The sequence below is a fragment of the Megascapheus bottae genome, chromosome 7 (assembly GCF_031878675.1).
Source record: "Megascapheus bottae isolate mThoBot1 chromosome 7, mThoBot2.hap1, whole genome shotgun sequence".
Taxonomy (NCBI): Eukaryota; Metazoa; Chordata; class Mammalia; order Rodentia; family Geomyidae; genus Megascapheus; species Megascapheus bottae.
The window spans coordinates 79139220-79155980 of NC_143515.1; positions in this window are offsets into that span (position 1 = coordinate 79139220).

The window sequence follows — 16761 nt, forward strand, 5'->3', positions numbered from 1 at the left end:
TAATGACAGCTGGTCAGAAATCTGCATCCCCTCTCCAAAAGGACTACTTTACCGTATAAAATTTGGTAGTGTACATTTTTTTTTTCTTGGCCAGTCCTGGGCTTGAGCTCAGGGCCTGAGCACTGTTCTTAGTTTGTTTGTTTTTTTTTTCCCCCCCTCAAGGCTAGAACCCTACCACGTGAGCCACAGCACTTCCAACTTTTTCTATATATGTGGTACCGAAAAATCAAATCTGGGTCTTCATGCATGCTAGGCAAGCACTCTACTACTAGGCCAAACTCCTGGCCCGGTCATGTACTTTCTTTTTTTGTGTGTGCGCCATGGAGCTTGAACTTGGCCTGGGCACTGTCCCTGAGCTCTTCAGCTCAAGGCTACTACCCTACCCATGATCCAAGTCCCATTTCCTATTTTCTAGAGGTTAATTGGAGATAAGAGTCTCAGGTCCTCCCTCCAGGATAGTGAAACAAAAGCCATATAATGAATGATTGTTGTCCTTAATGTACTATGTTGTCTCTCATCTCCTTTGCTGTCCCTTGGTTATCTCATATTGGTATAGTATCTCACTTTGTTATCTGATATATTGAATTTATTTGTATTTGGATATTTGAAATTTGATAGGGAAGGGGGGAAAACCAAGACGGGAGGGGGGTGTGGGGGGGGGAGGGAAACGGGTACCAAGACATGTGAAAGGGTATCAATGTATGTGAATTAATGCACCTTCTATCTGGCAAATATCATGTAATCCTTTTACTAATTACAATAAAAAAAAAAGGAGTCTCAGGTCCTTTTGTGTCAGGGATGGCTTTGAACCTTGATCCTCAGATCTTAACCTCCTGAGTAGCTAGGATTACAGGCGTGAGCCATCGTGCATGGCTGGTCATGTACATTTTTATACTTATTTTTCTCAATAAACTTTTGCAAAAGCAAGAAACAAACAAAACAAAAAAGCTGATGACTCATGCCTGTAATCCTAACTGCCCAAGAGGCTGAGATCTGAAGATCATGGTTCAAAGACAGCCCGGGCACAAAAGATCATGAGACTCTTATCTCCAGTTAGCCACTAGAAAACCAGAAGTGGTGCTGTGGCTCAAGGGGTAGGGATAACCTTGAGCTGAAGAGCTCAGGGACAGCACTCAGGCCCAGAGTTGAAGCCCCATGACTGACCAAAACCAAAACCAAAACCAAAACCAATTACTGACTGGTCACTCGATTCACTGGTTACCCCAGACCTATGAGTAAAATGAAACCATCAGGAAGATATCCCTCTACTTGCCTACGAGGAGCACAGATGAAGAGTTTGAGAAACAAGGGCAGGACAGATGTCATCTTTGTCTCTAGAAGTGTGAAGGCCAGTGGACAACATCTTCTCTAGTATTCCTACATGCACCCACTTGCTGAATGCTTTAGACTACCAATTCCTCTGAGTCTTGTGGCTGCTGAAAGCTACAGCTCATTTCTCCAATCATGGTAAGAGAGTCAGAGCTCAACATAAGCTACTTCTCCTTGCAGGGTGGGGGGTCCACTAAGATAAGCCCGCCATAGAGTGAGAGTTGAATGAATCTTCAAGGAAGCACAGGGTATGGGATGCATGCCCTTAGAGGGTCCCCCCCCCACTCATGAAAGAGGACTTCAAGATCACAGCACAGTATCCCAATGCTGTTGTATTGGGACCTGTAGCCCAATGGATAACCCTGTGCTGGTACTGTAGCTCTGCATCAATGTCAGAGCTCCCCATATGGCAGGGCCTGGGGGAGCCTGCCCTGCTCAGGCAGCCCCTCTGCTCTGGCAATCTGCAGCTTACAACGGGACCAATGACCACAACAAGCTTGTGCGTGTCTCAACACTCAGCAAATGCTTGGCAAACCTTAATCTGAGCCACCCTGAAGGCATCAAGGTAGAAGAGCTTGAAAGCCTGACATACCAAGATGAGGTTGGTGTGCACTGGACGGTACTATAGGCATGTTTACTGGTAAAGATTCAGTTCTTTCCTGCTAAGACTAAGAAAAAGGCAGGGTGGGTTGTTTGTACCTCTTCTATTCAACATCATACCAGAGGTCTTAGCAAAGCAATAAGGCAAAGATGAGACATAGCAGATTGGAAAAGACATAAAATGTTCTTATATACAGATGGCATGATTAGCTATAAAAAAAATCTCCCAAATAATAGTGAGTCTTACAAAGTAATCAGACATAAAAATCAATATATAAAATCGATTAGGAATTGAAAAGTAGTACCATTTAAAATATCACTCCAACTGGGCGTGGTGGCTCACAGCTGTAATCCTAGCTACTCAGGAGGCTGAGATCTGAGGATCAAGGTTCAAAGCCAGCCTGGGCACAAAAGGACCTGAGACTCTTATCTTTAATTAACCTCTAGAAAATGGGAAGTGGGGCTTGGCTCAAGGGGAAGGTGGTGGCCTTGAGCTGAAGAGCTCAGGGACAGTGCCCAGGCCTAGTTCAAGCCCCTTGACCCACAAAAAAAAATCACTCCAAATATAAAATAAGTAGTTCATAAATCCAACCAAATGTGTATGGCTTAGATATGCAGAAAATCTAGAAATTACAAAGTCTCTTTGGAGACTTGGCCACAGGGGCATTTGAGTTGAGACTGATACAATTTCAGTTGAAATTATATCTTGTTTGGTTTGAATATTTTTAGTAACCTTGATGTGTCTTTTAGATAATGACTCTTACTCTTCAGTGTGAGAACGCCTCCTAGAAATCTTCCTCATCTTCTACCTACGTGGCCTCATGACCCAAAGGTGCATGTATTGGTATGTTTTCTGTTACGGCGACAAAATGCCTGAGGATGGGTTATCTATGAAGGAAAAAGATTTACATTTGGTTCACACGTATCATTGATATGGAGGTAAGAAGTCTAATCTCTGGCAAGGGATTCATGGTGGATGGCATCCCAATGGAGGAGACACAGGCAGAACATAGACAGGAGTCGGAGGCTTGTTCTTTTTTGTGTATGAGTCCTATAGGAACTACCTTAATCCCTTCCAAGGACTGCTTCCTCTCAATGACCGAAGGACCTCTCACCAGGCCCCACTCCAGGTCACACTGACACACTGAGGGCTGTGCTTCTAACACATGTAAATCTGGAGGACAAGTTCAAACCATGTTCACACTGTTATAGTGCAAATACCAGGAACTGTGCAATAAGACTGTGTCCCCTGTGTCAAGCACTGAAGAAGGAGGGTTTGAAACAGACACTACAGAAGATCTGCCTTTGTAAAAAGGGTTCCAAATATCCCATGTGCAAATTCATAAGCAGAGAGATCAATCTAAAAGTTATGTTCTTTTAGAAACAGGTTTGATCCTGGGCCAGATTCAGTGACAAACACATCTTCTTTTCTTCTTTGAAGAACTGCAGAAGTCTTGTATTTGTATGCTAAGTTTCGTGTTTTGTATATTCTAATGACCAGGAATAAAGAACGGTATCTCATAAAGAATGTCACAAGGTATGTTGGAAGAAAGTCTTAATTGTTTTTCTACTCTTTCTATAATAATAAATGGCCTTAGAAGATTATTGCCATACGAAAGAACTCTTGAAGAAGAGTATACAGCGCAGACATCAGGGAAAACAACTGGATGTAGTGGTTCATGCCTGCATCTCCAGCAACCGGAAGCCTAGGTCAGGAGGTCACAAATTCAAGGCCAGTCTGGGTTACAGAGTGATACCCTGATAAAAACAAACAAACCAGTGCCAAGTGTGGTAGTAGAAGTTTGTAATCCTAATTACTTTGGGGGCAGAAGTCAGGATATTGATGCCTTTTTGAAGGAAAAGAAGTTCATGAGATCCCATCACAACCAAGAGTGGGGTGTGGTGGCACACGTCTGTTTGGACAGACACACAGAAAATAGGAAGCTCACAGCCCAGGATAATGTGAGACTCGACCTCAAAAAATAACTGATGTGTGACTGCATAGCTCTAGTGAGGTGCTGAGTTCAATCCTCAGTATCTCCAAAAAGAAAGAAATGTCATCATGTCATAGGAGTATGTTTGGTAGTGAAAAAAATGTATATATGTAAATTTGCCAGTTCTGGGGCTTGAACTCAGGGCCTGGACACTGTCCTTGAGCTTTCTTAAGGTTAGAGCTCTATCACTTGAGCCACAGCACCACTTCTGGCTTTTTCTATGTATGTGGTACTGAGGAATAGAACCTGGGTCTTCGTGCATGCTAGGCAAGCATTCTACCACTAGGCCAAACTCCCGGCCCAATATGTTTTTTTTTGTTGTTGTTTATTTTTTCTGATGTTCTTTTTCTCTTATTTAATGCTCTTTTTTTTTTGTGTTTGTGATAATCCTCAGTGTTTTTAAGTTTGAAATTTGTTGTGATTTATCTAATTACGTATATTTTTTCAATTCCTAATATTATATGCACAGCTTTTGTTATTTTTCTTAATAAAAATTCTTAAGCTATAACTGTCTATATTTTAAGCTCTCACAAAACCTAGATTTGCCGCAATCTAACCAACTAAATGGATCGGGAAACTGGAATAATATTTAATCAGAGGCGTGGGAGCATGGTAGAGTGCTTGCCTAGCATGCATGAAGCCCTGGATTCGATTCCTCAGTACCATATACATAGACAAAGCCAGAAATGGTGCTGTGGCTCAAGTGGTAGAGTGCTAGCCTTGAGAAAGCCCAAGGACAGTGCTCAGGCCCTGAGTTCACTCCCCAGGACTGGCAAAAAAAAGTGGCAAAAGATGTAAATTACACGGGCTATATTATATTTTTTATTAAGTTAGAAATCTATAACAAGATCCTAACTAGATTTCAGAGCAAGCTCACCCTTGTAATCCTCACTGGATTCAGAAGGCTGAGATTTAAGGATTTCTATTCAAAGCCAGCCTAGCCAGACAAATCTACAAAACTCTTTATCTCCAACTATCTAGTAAAAAATGTGGAAGTTAAGCTGGGTTTCAAGTGGTTGAACACCATCCTTGAGCAAAAAAGTGAAATAAGATTCAAGGCGCTGAGTTCAAGTACCAGTACCAATAAAAAAATGTATTTGGAAATTTAAAACTGTATTTCTAAATAAACTACAAATCAAAGATAAATGCAATGGAAATTAGAGCCTATTTTCAAGTGAATTATAATGTAACTATTCTAAATTGAATTCTTGGTATAACTGAACTTACATTTTCAAGGAAACCAAAAATTAAGATTAGACTTTCCAAGAAGGGAAAGAAGGTAAACAGTAAAGATCTAAGTAGAAACTCAGAAAATGTAAAGCAAACTTCCAATAGAGCATAAACAAAATAAAAAATTCTACAAAAACCTATTAGGTTGATAAATCCCTGACAATTGGTCAAGAATATTAGAAATTACACAAACAATATCGGGAATAAAAACAGGGATTCCTAGAAAGACTCTAAAAGCAAGCTCACACCTGTAATCCTAGTTACTCAGGAGGCTGAGATGGAACTACAAAGTCCATGAGACCCTTATCTCCAATTAGTCACCAGAAATCAAGAAGTAGCCTTAAGGCTCAAGGGGTAGGGTGGTTAGCCTTGAGCTGAAGAGCTCAGGGACGGTGCCCAGGCCCAGAGTTCAAGTCCCATGACTGACAAAGAAAGAAAGAAAGAAAGAAAGAAAGAAAGAAAGAAAGAAAGAAAGAAAGAAAGAAAGATTCCACAAGCTTTTAAACAGAGAGAACATTATTAACAACTTCATACCAATAAATTTGATAGTTCAAGGAAATAAGTAAAGTTTTAGAAAAATACAATTTGCCCAGGCAGACATAGAATGAATATAAAATTGAAGTCACTATACATATCATTTTAAACCTTCCCCTAATGTTCCAGACACAGATGGCATCTCAAGTGAATGCTACCAAATATTTAACAGGAAATATCAATTTTACACAAGTCTTTCAGAAAATAGAAAAAGGGGAAGGATTCCTAATAAGGCCAGAAAAGCCTTCATTGCAAAATGTGATAAGAATGCTATCTCCAAGAAAATTCTAGATTTATTCCATCAAGGGGGCTAAGACAAAAACCCGAAAGAAAATATCAGTAGGCCAGAGGCTGGAGAGTCCCAGCTGAAGGCCAGCCTGGGATGGAAGCTGAGTGGACTCCATCTCAGTCAGTGGTTGGGTGCAGTTGCATGAGTCTGTCATCCCGAGCTGGGCGGGACACAATGGCTGGCAGAATGGTGCCTGCTTGTTATCCCCAGAGAAGTGGGGAAGCACAGCGGGAGAGCCGTGGTCCAGGCTAGCCCAGTGATGAAGTCTAACTCTATGTTGAAAAAAGCGGGGGAGAGGGAATGCTCAAGAGTGTTGATTGGAAAAGTGAGGCCCTGAGCCCCAGTAACCCCAATACTCTAATTGCCAGGGTGGAAAACTAAGGCAGTGGTCAGGGCACCCTGCCACCAAGCACCTGTCAAATTCCTGAGTTTACAGAGCAGTATTGTTCAACATGCTTCCCTCAAATTAGATTATAACCAATACCTCATCAAGTGGCAGAAAGAAAAAGTAATGAGAGACACTAGCTACCCAAGCTGTGTTTGGAAAGATGCCCTCCCTCCTTGAGAAAGTTCAAGGACAGTGCTCAGGCCCTGAGCTCAAGCCCAGGAATGGCCAAAAAATAAAAAAGGAAAGAAAAAAGAAAAAAATCTAGTTGGGCATAGTGGCACACACCTGTAATCCTAGCTACTCAGGAGGCTGTGATCTGAGGATCAAGGTTCAAAGCCAGCCCAGGCACAAAAGGACCTGAGACTCTTATCTCCAAATAAACTCTAGAAAATGGGAAGTGGGGCTTGGCTGAAGGATAGGGTGAAGAGCTGAAGAGCTCAGGGACAGCATTTAGGCCTAGTTCAAGCCCCATGACCCACGAAAGAAAGAAAAAAACAAAGAAAGAGAGAGAGAGAGAGAGAGAGAGAGAGAGAGAGAGAGAGAGAGAGAGAGAGAGAGAGAGAGAGAGAGAGAATCTAAAAATGGTGTTGTGGCCCAAGGTTAGAGTGCTAGCCTTGAGAAAGTTCAAGGACAGTACCCAGGATCAGTTCAAGCCCCAGGGCTAGGAAAAAAATCTTGTGTTTCTATTTCCTGAAGTTTATTTTATTTTTTGCCAGTCCGGGGGCATGAGCTCAGGGCCTGGGCACGGTTGTTAGACACTTTTTGCTCAAGGCTAGCGCTCTGCCACTTGAACCACAGTGCCACTTGTGGCTTTTTCTGTGTATTTGGTACCAAGGAATTGAACCTAGGGTTTTGTGTATGCTAGGTGAACACTCTACCACTAAGCCACACTCCTGACCCTGGAATTCATTTTGATATATATTATTTTGCATTGTGCTATGGTATCCCACCCCTGAAAGTATTCTCGTTTGGTCTCACTGTTTGTGAATGCTTGGAGTCCTGTATAATTTGTCATGTCTCTGTGTGTTTGCTGTGAAATGTTTGGATTGTTTTTATTCTTAATACGACATATTACAAAATGATGAAGCATGCACAATCCCTTACCCAGATTCCTCTGAGCATATGTCTGAATCTCAGATATGTTAGCATATCCCTACTCCCACTGAAAACGGAAGTAAGCCTCCAATATTCCAAATGCCAAGATGGAAAACTGATCAGCCTGCTGGCTGCCTCCAGCCTCCCAGAGGAGGAAGGAAAGCCAGCGGCCAGGGCTACTGGCCAGTAATCACCTATCAAATTACTGGGTTCACAGAGCAGTATTGTTTAGCATGGCTCTCTTGAAACAGATTATAACCAAGGCCTCATTAAGTGGGGGGAAAAAAGAAAGACACACTGCCCAAAGGGATGTTTGGAAGGTACTCAAATACTAAGTCACTAAAAGAAGAGCCATGTGTTCTATTAATTAATCCACCAAGAGAACTTCTGTCTGATAGATTTTTATCATGGTGAACATTCTTTCAGATGTGCATCCAAAAGAATCCATAGCTCTTCACTCTTAATGAAACCAGTCAGCAAGAGTTAATTACCTCTGGTTTCAAAGAGACAATAAAGAACCTACACAGACCGCATCCGGAGTTTCTGGGCTCTCCACTTTTATGAAACCACAATGAAGAGGCCCTGGGGAGAACCTTACATCCTCCTGAACTTGCCCCTGGAAAATACATGAATGCTACTGAGAATTAATACGCAATTGTGTTGGTGGAAATGTTTAAGTAGCTGTTCATTAGACCCTCTGGGGCTGGTTAACTCTGTGATCAGTCAAGGCACATCGGAGATTGTAAGAGATCAGCAAGACAGATCTGGAGCCATTCCATGTGACCTTGCCAGCTCTCTCTTACTTGCAGTCTCAGAGGGGGTGGGGGGAAGAGAGAGAGACAGAGAAAGAGTAAAAGAGACAGAGACAGAGAGGTCTTCATGCATGCATGAAGGCCCGGGTTCGATTCCTCAGTGCCACATACATAGAAAAAAGTCGGAAGTGGTGCTGAGGCTCAAGTGGTAGAGCTCTAGCCTTGAGAAAATCCAAGGACAGTGCTCAGGCCCTGAGCTCAAGCCCAGGACTGGCAAAAAAAAAAAAAAAAAAAAAAAAAAAAAAAAAAAAAAAAGGCATAAAGGAGCTGTAGGCCCTCGACTACCATACTGAGCTCAGCTCTGATGTGACAGAAGGGTGGAGATGAGGTCTACCTTGTGCTGGCATATATCTCATTTAAGAAACAATGAAGTGAGCATGTGCACAGGACAAATCCCCTCCAGTTCACTGACTGGAGCGTCTATCTAAGGCTAGATCTATGTGGTTAATTTAGTAAAATTATTGTTTCTTGTCTTCCTTTTCATTTTACTTTCAGTCCTGTAATAAGAATGAACAAAAGCCTGGAAATGTATCTCTTCCCTTGTTGGCAAGGGATTGATAAGCCAAGTAACTCTGAGGAAACCTTTAGTACCAAGTTATCCAAACACATGACAAGCGTGGATGATGCAGGCTGCTGTAGAACAAGTTGTATGCAAATACGACATCACTGACACCAGAATCTGGTCTTGCTGTCTGCTGTACAGTTAACAAAGGGCCGTTTTCATTTGCTGAACATGGGGTGTCCCACAAGTACCTCAAATTGCACGCACGGGAGCTGGACCTCTCTGGATGTCAAACATGTTGACACCGAGCCCTGTTCTACATGAGTTCATTAAAGTTGTATTGCGAAATCAACAGACTGTGCAAGTCCTAGTGATTTATCAAAAAAAAAAAAAAAAAAAGAATTAGAGAATTACTAGCTGGAAAAAGGAAGCGATTTTTCTTTTCTTTCCTTTCCCTTTCCAAAATTGTTGTTCATCACAAGAAGAGTCAGTGAAGCATCCAGACTCCATCTCTCCATCCCTGGGGAGCACTGCTTCTTCACGGCCAGCTAGTTTCAATTTCCCATCATAAGCTGAAGGCAGCAGCAGTGATGTCGCCCCCAGAGCCATTGTGCTTTGGGATCTGTTTGCGGTGAGGCGGTAGATGGCATGCCTGTGACTGTGACATTTCCTAGCATCCTTCCTTCCAGCGTCACTTGGGACTTCATGGAGATTGGCTTCCAAGGGCTCCCTAAGGTTGTTCCTGGACTTCTCTTATGATGATTATGAATGCAAGTTGAACTCAGACATCTGTAGGAAGCTCTTTTCTGTCATCTCTAATTTACCCTTTGAAATCAGATGATATCTTGCAGAATACTACGTTTTCCAGCCCTTTCTTCTCTTGGTCGCTTTAGGCTACGATTGCTGATTCCTGGACTGTGATGGTGCTCATGGCAGACATTCATCACCCATCCTTCCGAAGGTGTCACCACTGTGGAGGACAGGCCAGGTACCAAAAGAATACGCCTGTTTGCCCTAAGGAAGTCCAGTCATTGCCTAGCATGGCTTAACACCAATCTGCAAAAACAAGATGTCCTCACTTGATCAGAGGCATCCATTCCTCAGAAGGGCTGTTGACATGGTATACCCAAGGTCTCACAGAGCCTTGCGATAGATTGGTGTTGTCATAGGACTTCCTTATACAGGAGAGAACCTGAGAAGATAGCTTATGTGGGAGGGACAGCAGTTACACTGCAGTAATCCATCTATCCATCCTCCCTCCCTCCCTCCCTCCCTCCCTCCCTTCCTTCCTTCCTTCTTTCCTCTTTTCTTTTTGTCTTAAGGGGTTTGAACTCAGTGCTAAGGTATTCTGCCACTTGAGCCAAATCTTCATTGTTTTGGGCTTTTACTTATTTTTTAAATAAGGTCTTATGATTTTGCTCAAACTAGCTTGGACCACAGTCCTCCTATTTACATCTCTTACATAGTTGGGAAGGCAGGCGTGTGCTACCATGACTGGGCTTGTTTGTTGAGATGGAGCCTAACATTTTTTTTCCTGGGCTGGCCTTGAATCTTGATCTTTCAGATCTCTGTCTTCTGAGGAGCTGGGATTAGAGGTATAGTCCATTGCTCATTCCATCCTGCTGGTCTTGCTGTTGGAACGAGAGGCCTATAGATTTCATGAAGTCAGAACGTAGAAGGTCATAAGACTGTACGTCTGTGTGCCCACTGGCACCAGATGTGGTCAAGCTCAAGTCAGCCATGGGTTAATGTCCTAAGCTTGTTTCACGTGCAATATGAATACAAACCAACCCAACCAGCAGAGCACACCCTTCTGATCTCAGAATCTCATGGGGAAAAAAAAATCACTGTATGGACCAATCTGTTTTCTAGGCTGCTGTCCTGGATCCTGGGCCCTAGAGGACATCTTTAAATGTCAGTTTTGGAACTTTGCAGGGCTTCTGATCAACCTCACAAGCAGGCTAGAGAGATGGAGAGCCAACTTCAAATGAAGAAAGGAGAAAAGAACCCTCCTTGTCCGTCGGCCAGGCATGAAGCTCCTTTTCCAGATGGTTCTGAAGATCTTGGGCCGTTCCAGACACCAGGGGAATTGAGAAACTTCCAGAAAAATACCTGTAGCACACAGGGCCCCAAGCAATTCAGGCCTGAATTATGGGCCTTGGCTGATCACATGCAGGGAGTAGACCTCCTTACAGCTCCCTCTGAACCTCCCTCTTGATCGCTAAATGCATATACTATGACCTGACACTGGGTCTTTGCTGACCATATCCCCTCTGTGTAATGGCCCATCCCTCTTGAGACCTACACTGGTGGAGAAGCTGCAGTGATGGATGGCTGGGTGTCCCAGCTGTCACCCACTGGAGTCCTTCAGATGTGTCCAGTAATGAAGACCTTGTCCTCACAGAGTGGCAGTCCTCTGTGCATGAAAACACACACTGTCACCTTTCTCATATTTAAAGATTCCCTTCCAGCCTCCTCCTCTAGGGGCACAAGACAGGCACCAAGAGAAGTAGCAACTTCTTTGAGGCTCAGATTGTGATTGTTTGAATCCATACTCAAGTCTCTAGCAATTTCTGATTTTAAACTGGGGAGGGATTCCTGATTTTAGGATATGGGAATTTTCTTTCATCATGGGGCTTGAACTCTGGGCCTAGGTGCTATCCCTGAGCTCTTTAGCTCAAGGCTACCATCCTACCCCTGGAGCTACAACCCCATTTTCCCTTTTCTAGTGATTAATTGGAGAAGAGAGTCTCACAGTCTTTGGTGCCTGGCTGGCTTTGAACCGCAATCCTCAGATTTCAGCCTCCTGAGTAGCTAGGATTATAGGCGTGAGCCACTGCACCTGGTTATGGGAATTTTTTAATGGTATTTTATTGTTGGGGTAATGTATAGAGGCATTATATTTGTCAGGTAGTAAGTACATTACTTGAATATTGATACCCCTTCTTATGTTTTTACCCTACTTTCTCTACCCTGATCCCCTCACCAATTTTTTTTGTGTGTCAGTTGTAGGGCTTGAACTCTGGGCCTCAGTGCTATCCCTGAGCTCCTCAGCTGAAGTCTGTTTGTTGTTCTACCACTTGAGCCACAGCATAACTCCATTTTTTTTGTGCTGGGGATTGAACCCAGGACGTTGCACTTGCCAGGCAAGTGCCCTGCCACTGGGCTTCACCCCAGGCCCAGGATATTGGAATTCATATGAGAAGATGCTCAATTTTTTTTTTTAGTCTTGCCTGATTGGAGAGACTGACTCTGTCTTTAGATGCAATAGTTTTAGGTCATTTGATTATTAGTGTTTATCTTTTACTTTTTCACCATCTGGAACTCCTATGCTTTTCTGACAGCTTCTATATTGTCTCTTTCAAACACTGTACCTATTCCATTATGGTTTCTTTCCTTTTTCCTTTTTTTTTTCTTTTTGTTGGTCATGGGACTTGAACTCTGGGCCTGGGCATTGTTCCTGAGCTCTTTAGCTCAAGGCTACCATTGTACCTCTTGAGCCATAGCACTACTTCAGGTTTTCTGGTGGTTAATTGGAGATAAGAGTCTTACAGACTTTAATACTTGGGCTGGCTTTGAACTGTGATCCTCATATCTCAGCCTCTTGAGTAGCTAGGATTCCAGGTGTGAGCCAGTGGTGCCAGGCCTTGCTATTTTTCCTCTGATTGAAAGAAGCCTTTCATGAGCCAGCTGTGATCCAGCCCATGGCAAGTTATCTCTTTCTAGCTCAACTAGTAAGTTTCTAATTTTGAAATTTGATGACCTTTTAATTTCCCCAAATCCTTCTTGTGATTTCTCTGAATTCTCATAGTACTTTTTTGTTACTGTGTGTTTGGCACTTCGAAGGATGCACATTGAGCAGGCATAGCTTTCAGCCTGCCCAGGGCTCATCTGTCCATGCTGCTTGCTGGGGCCTGAGCTCATGGTAAAGGAGGATTGAGCCCCAGCAGGACCCCAGGAGCGATTCAGTACTAGGAAAACACCATCTCCCTTCCTGTGATTCTCAGGCCCCCAGAGCCCCACTGGAGTAAGAAGCCTCTCAGTCTGAGTCTTTATGAAGACTGGAGATTTTTACTTTTAAGCCTTTTTAATGGCTTGGTAATAGTAAATAACTTATTATTATGGTTAGCCTACGGAGGCACACACCTACCCCCCAAAAGAGGTTTTACTATTTTACAGTTTATGGATGCAACTACAATGTTGTATGCCTTTAGAGTCCTAAAGGGAGGCTATCAAGTCTCATGCAGCTTCCAGAGGGAATAAATAGCCTTTGAATTACAATCAAGATTTAAGGACTCCATGCATGGGGAAACTGCTCCACAGAGTCCATTTCTGAAATATGGTGGTAGAATGAACTGGTACTGTTTTATGAATCCAGATAACTGGGATCACATTGCCAATAGTACAACCCAAGTTAAGAAAATAATTTATGCCTTTTTTCCCCACAGAACAAAATATAGGCCTGTCAATGCCATGAGAGCAATTTTGTCCAATTCGTAAGAAATTACATTGGCATATGACCCACAAAACTATCTGTGGAACAATTTTCAGTATTAACTGTGCTGATATTTACATGTCAAAGTGGAAAACTGGACTTACAACTTCTGGAAAGATTTCATACTGAGTAATAACTTTGGAAAGTTATGCTGGGATGAGCTGACAGCCTCCACACCTACTGCAGACCTTCCTGGCCGTGTCTGAACTTGCTTGGCTACATGTACTTGGCTGGTTCAGTGCATCTCATCTTGCAATGCTATTGAGCTCAGCAGAATTGGTTCAGTGCTGCTCAGTGAATATCTGCCCTTCCAAACAAGAAAGAGTGAAGAGAGTCATTTCTGTGTGCCTGTCATTATCTTGGACTTTTACTGGGCCGTATAAGGAGCCAGAAAGAAGACAAATCTGACTCCAGATCCAACAATATGAAGCCAGGAAATCCTTTTCTAACTACAGACAAAACCTTAAGACATCTTTGTTCCAAGATGATAATGAGATTGATGGATGGATAATAGTTAGAAGGGGTCCTAAACTTAGTTAAATGGCAAATGGTTAAAAATTAGATAGAGATTATAAGTTAGAAGATCACATAGACACAGATGTTGGTTTTCTAGTCATGAGTTTCGTTCTCAGCCTAAGGACTTCACTAGAGATATGCTTGCCTTTGTCATTCTCATCCAGTCACAGTCTAAATTGTCTTCCCCGCATCGAGTATGTCTCCCATTGGAGGCACTGTGGACAAGCCCACCTCCTCATCAGATGCAAATGATTGATGCAAATGATCTCAGCGCACACAGAATGTTTAGCAGAATATAGGAATGATCAGAAGTCAGTGCTCTGTTGAGATCATATCCAGACTTGGGGCCCATCTTAGGGCCATTCCTGCACCTCATTATAAACCAGCTTCCTTTCAATTCCTTTCTAGGCAGCAGACCAATTATAGCTAACAGGGCCCAATCATTCTAAACTAAAGGACTGGGACCAAAATATATTTTCTATGTTCCTTTAACATACAAAAGGAGCTGGAAATTTTGAGACTTTTTCTATCTCAAAGACACATTTCCATCTCCTTTTTCTTGGGCCACAGCTCAACTCACTTCGATAAAAGCACAGAACAAAAGAGAGCCATCAAAATAGCTTCCACTGCTGTGGCCACCAAGTAGCAAATAATCTGGTTAAGACGGCATGCACAAGTCCATGTCCTTATGGTGGAGGAGATATAGCCATCCCTCCTATCTGCAGGGACCTGCTCCAAGACCTCAATGGATGCCTGAAGCCAAAGAGAGTAAGGAACCTTAGACATACGTTTTTCCTATTTGTGTATATCTTGCTACGGTTTAACTTATAAATTAAACATAAAAGAGAGCAGTAAGATATTAACATCTATTAACAATATAGAACAAATACAACAACATGCTGCAATAAAAGTTATTTAAAACTTAGGAACTGTTGATTTCTGGAATTTTCTATTGAATATTTTCAGACTGTATTTGATCTCAGATAACCAAAACCGTGAGGAAGGGTAAAGGGCAGTACTAAGTAGCCTTGAAGCTGTGATTGTCAGCTCAGGTCTCTAGGCATCTAGGCTTGAACTGCATCTCTGCAGAAAACTGCTGGACTTCACACTAGCTGAAAAACAATTCACTTAGGAATGGAGTCTCGGCTCATGAGAGAAGCCCAGTCTCAGTCTCAAGGATGGAGGGTAGTGATTGGCCCAGCATGGTCACGTGCCAATCACAGTATTCATGGATAGGATCTATTAATACAAGAAGGTGAGAGAGGCATTTGAGGCAAAGAAGAGCTGCTGCAAATGGTATGTTGAGCCCACTGTTTCTGTCTATAGAGATGGCAGATGTTCATTTCCATATGAATCCATGAGGACACCATATGACCTAGTGTAGTGTATCCTCATTATCTAAGCAGTCATTATGCAAGTTTCTACAGTTTGCTTCAGACTGTACAAGGGTTTTGTTATATTAGGACATATTCTTTAAAGACCTAAAAATTGGCCAACATGCAAAAATCAGTGCCGTTCAAATCTCACTTCCACTTGATGTTCACATCTAGCTCTGGCTACTCTAGTCACGTCGGCTTTCATGATTCACAAAGTGTGACGGATGGCACCTGGAAACATGCAAACTTCTTTGGTGAAGTGATATCAAATTTCCAAAAGGTAGACAAAAACAAGAGAAGGGGTATCAATGTGTGAGAAGTAATGCACCTATCTGGTGAATAGAACTGTACCCCCTGTTTACATTACAATAAAAAATTTCCAAAAGAAACAGTGTTTTCATGCAGTGGACAAAGTGAGGCTGGAGAAGGTGCTAAGCAAAGGCCAGAGCTCACGGATGCGGTTTGGATTAGAACAAGAAAGGCTCAAGGGAGGCTCTGGGGAAACCCAGGATGCTCTGGAAGGTTCTGCCAGATGTATCAATTTTTTGAAAGGCAAATGGGAATTAATGGTAAATAAAGATCCCATTAGCTGTGACGGGAAAACAATGCCAGGAAACAATCAATATTCAGTTCTTGGGTTTTTTTCTAAGAGATAGGTTGCCATAGCTTTAAATCACAGTCCTTCAATCTCAGCTTTCTGAGTAGCTAAGATTATAGGCGCAGGCCACTGGCTCCCATCTCAGCCACCATGAGAGAGTTTCAGATAAACGTGTCAAAATTTTCAGACTTTGTTCTTTGTGTTCTAAGACTATTGGCAACTGAGATTACTGAAATAAAGTTATTTAAGCCTTGTAAAATGCACACTGCTGCATACTATTAGTTTTTGCTTTGCCTCTGTCACTAACTAGCTGTCTCATGGTTCATAAATGACCTCTTTTCTGGATACGGAGACCCAGAGCTACAAAGTGTGGGTGTTTTAAAAAATAGATTACTGGTCGTAATCCCGGCTGGAGATCATATTCTGGAGGGAATCTTTAAAGTATGTTTTCTTTCAGAAGCTTTAACCACTCCTACAGTTTCTCTTCCTGCATCGTCTCTGGCAAGCTCCCAGGGAGCAGGGCTCCGCCTGGTGAGGGTCTGTGAACTTCTCAGTGAGTCTGCTCAACAGGAATGGGGACTACTGGATTCACTGCTCCTTATGGTCACTACACTGCAATAATTATTTAGTTTTTTTTTTAACCAATCCCGGGACTTGAACTCAGGTCCTGAGTGCTGTCCTTGGGCTTGGTCAAGGCTAGAGCTCTACCACTTGAACCACAGCACTGCTTCTGGCTTTTTTTTAATGTATGTGGTCCACGGAATCAAACCCTGGTCTTCATGCATGCTAGGCAAGCACTCTAATCACTACGAAAAATTCCCAGTTCTCTTAAATACAGCATAGTTTTAGCCTTGTGAATATACAGAGGTTTAAGAGAAATGTTTATATAACCTATCCCATTCCAGTTGGGTTTTAAGCCTTTGTCATAAATAGTTTTCTGAGAAACAGTGAAGTTTGGGGGAAAAACACACTGCCACTGTTTTTGCCACATTTTCTGTGAATG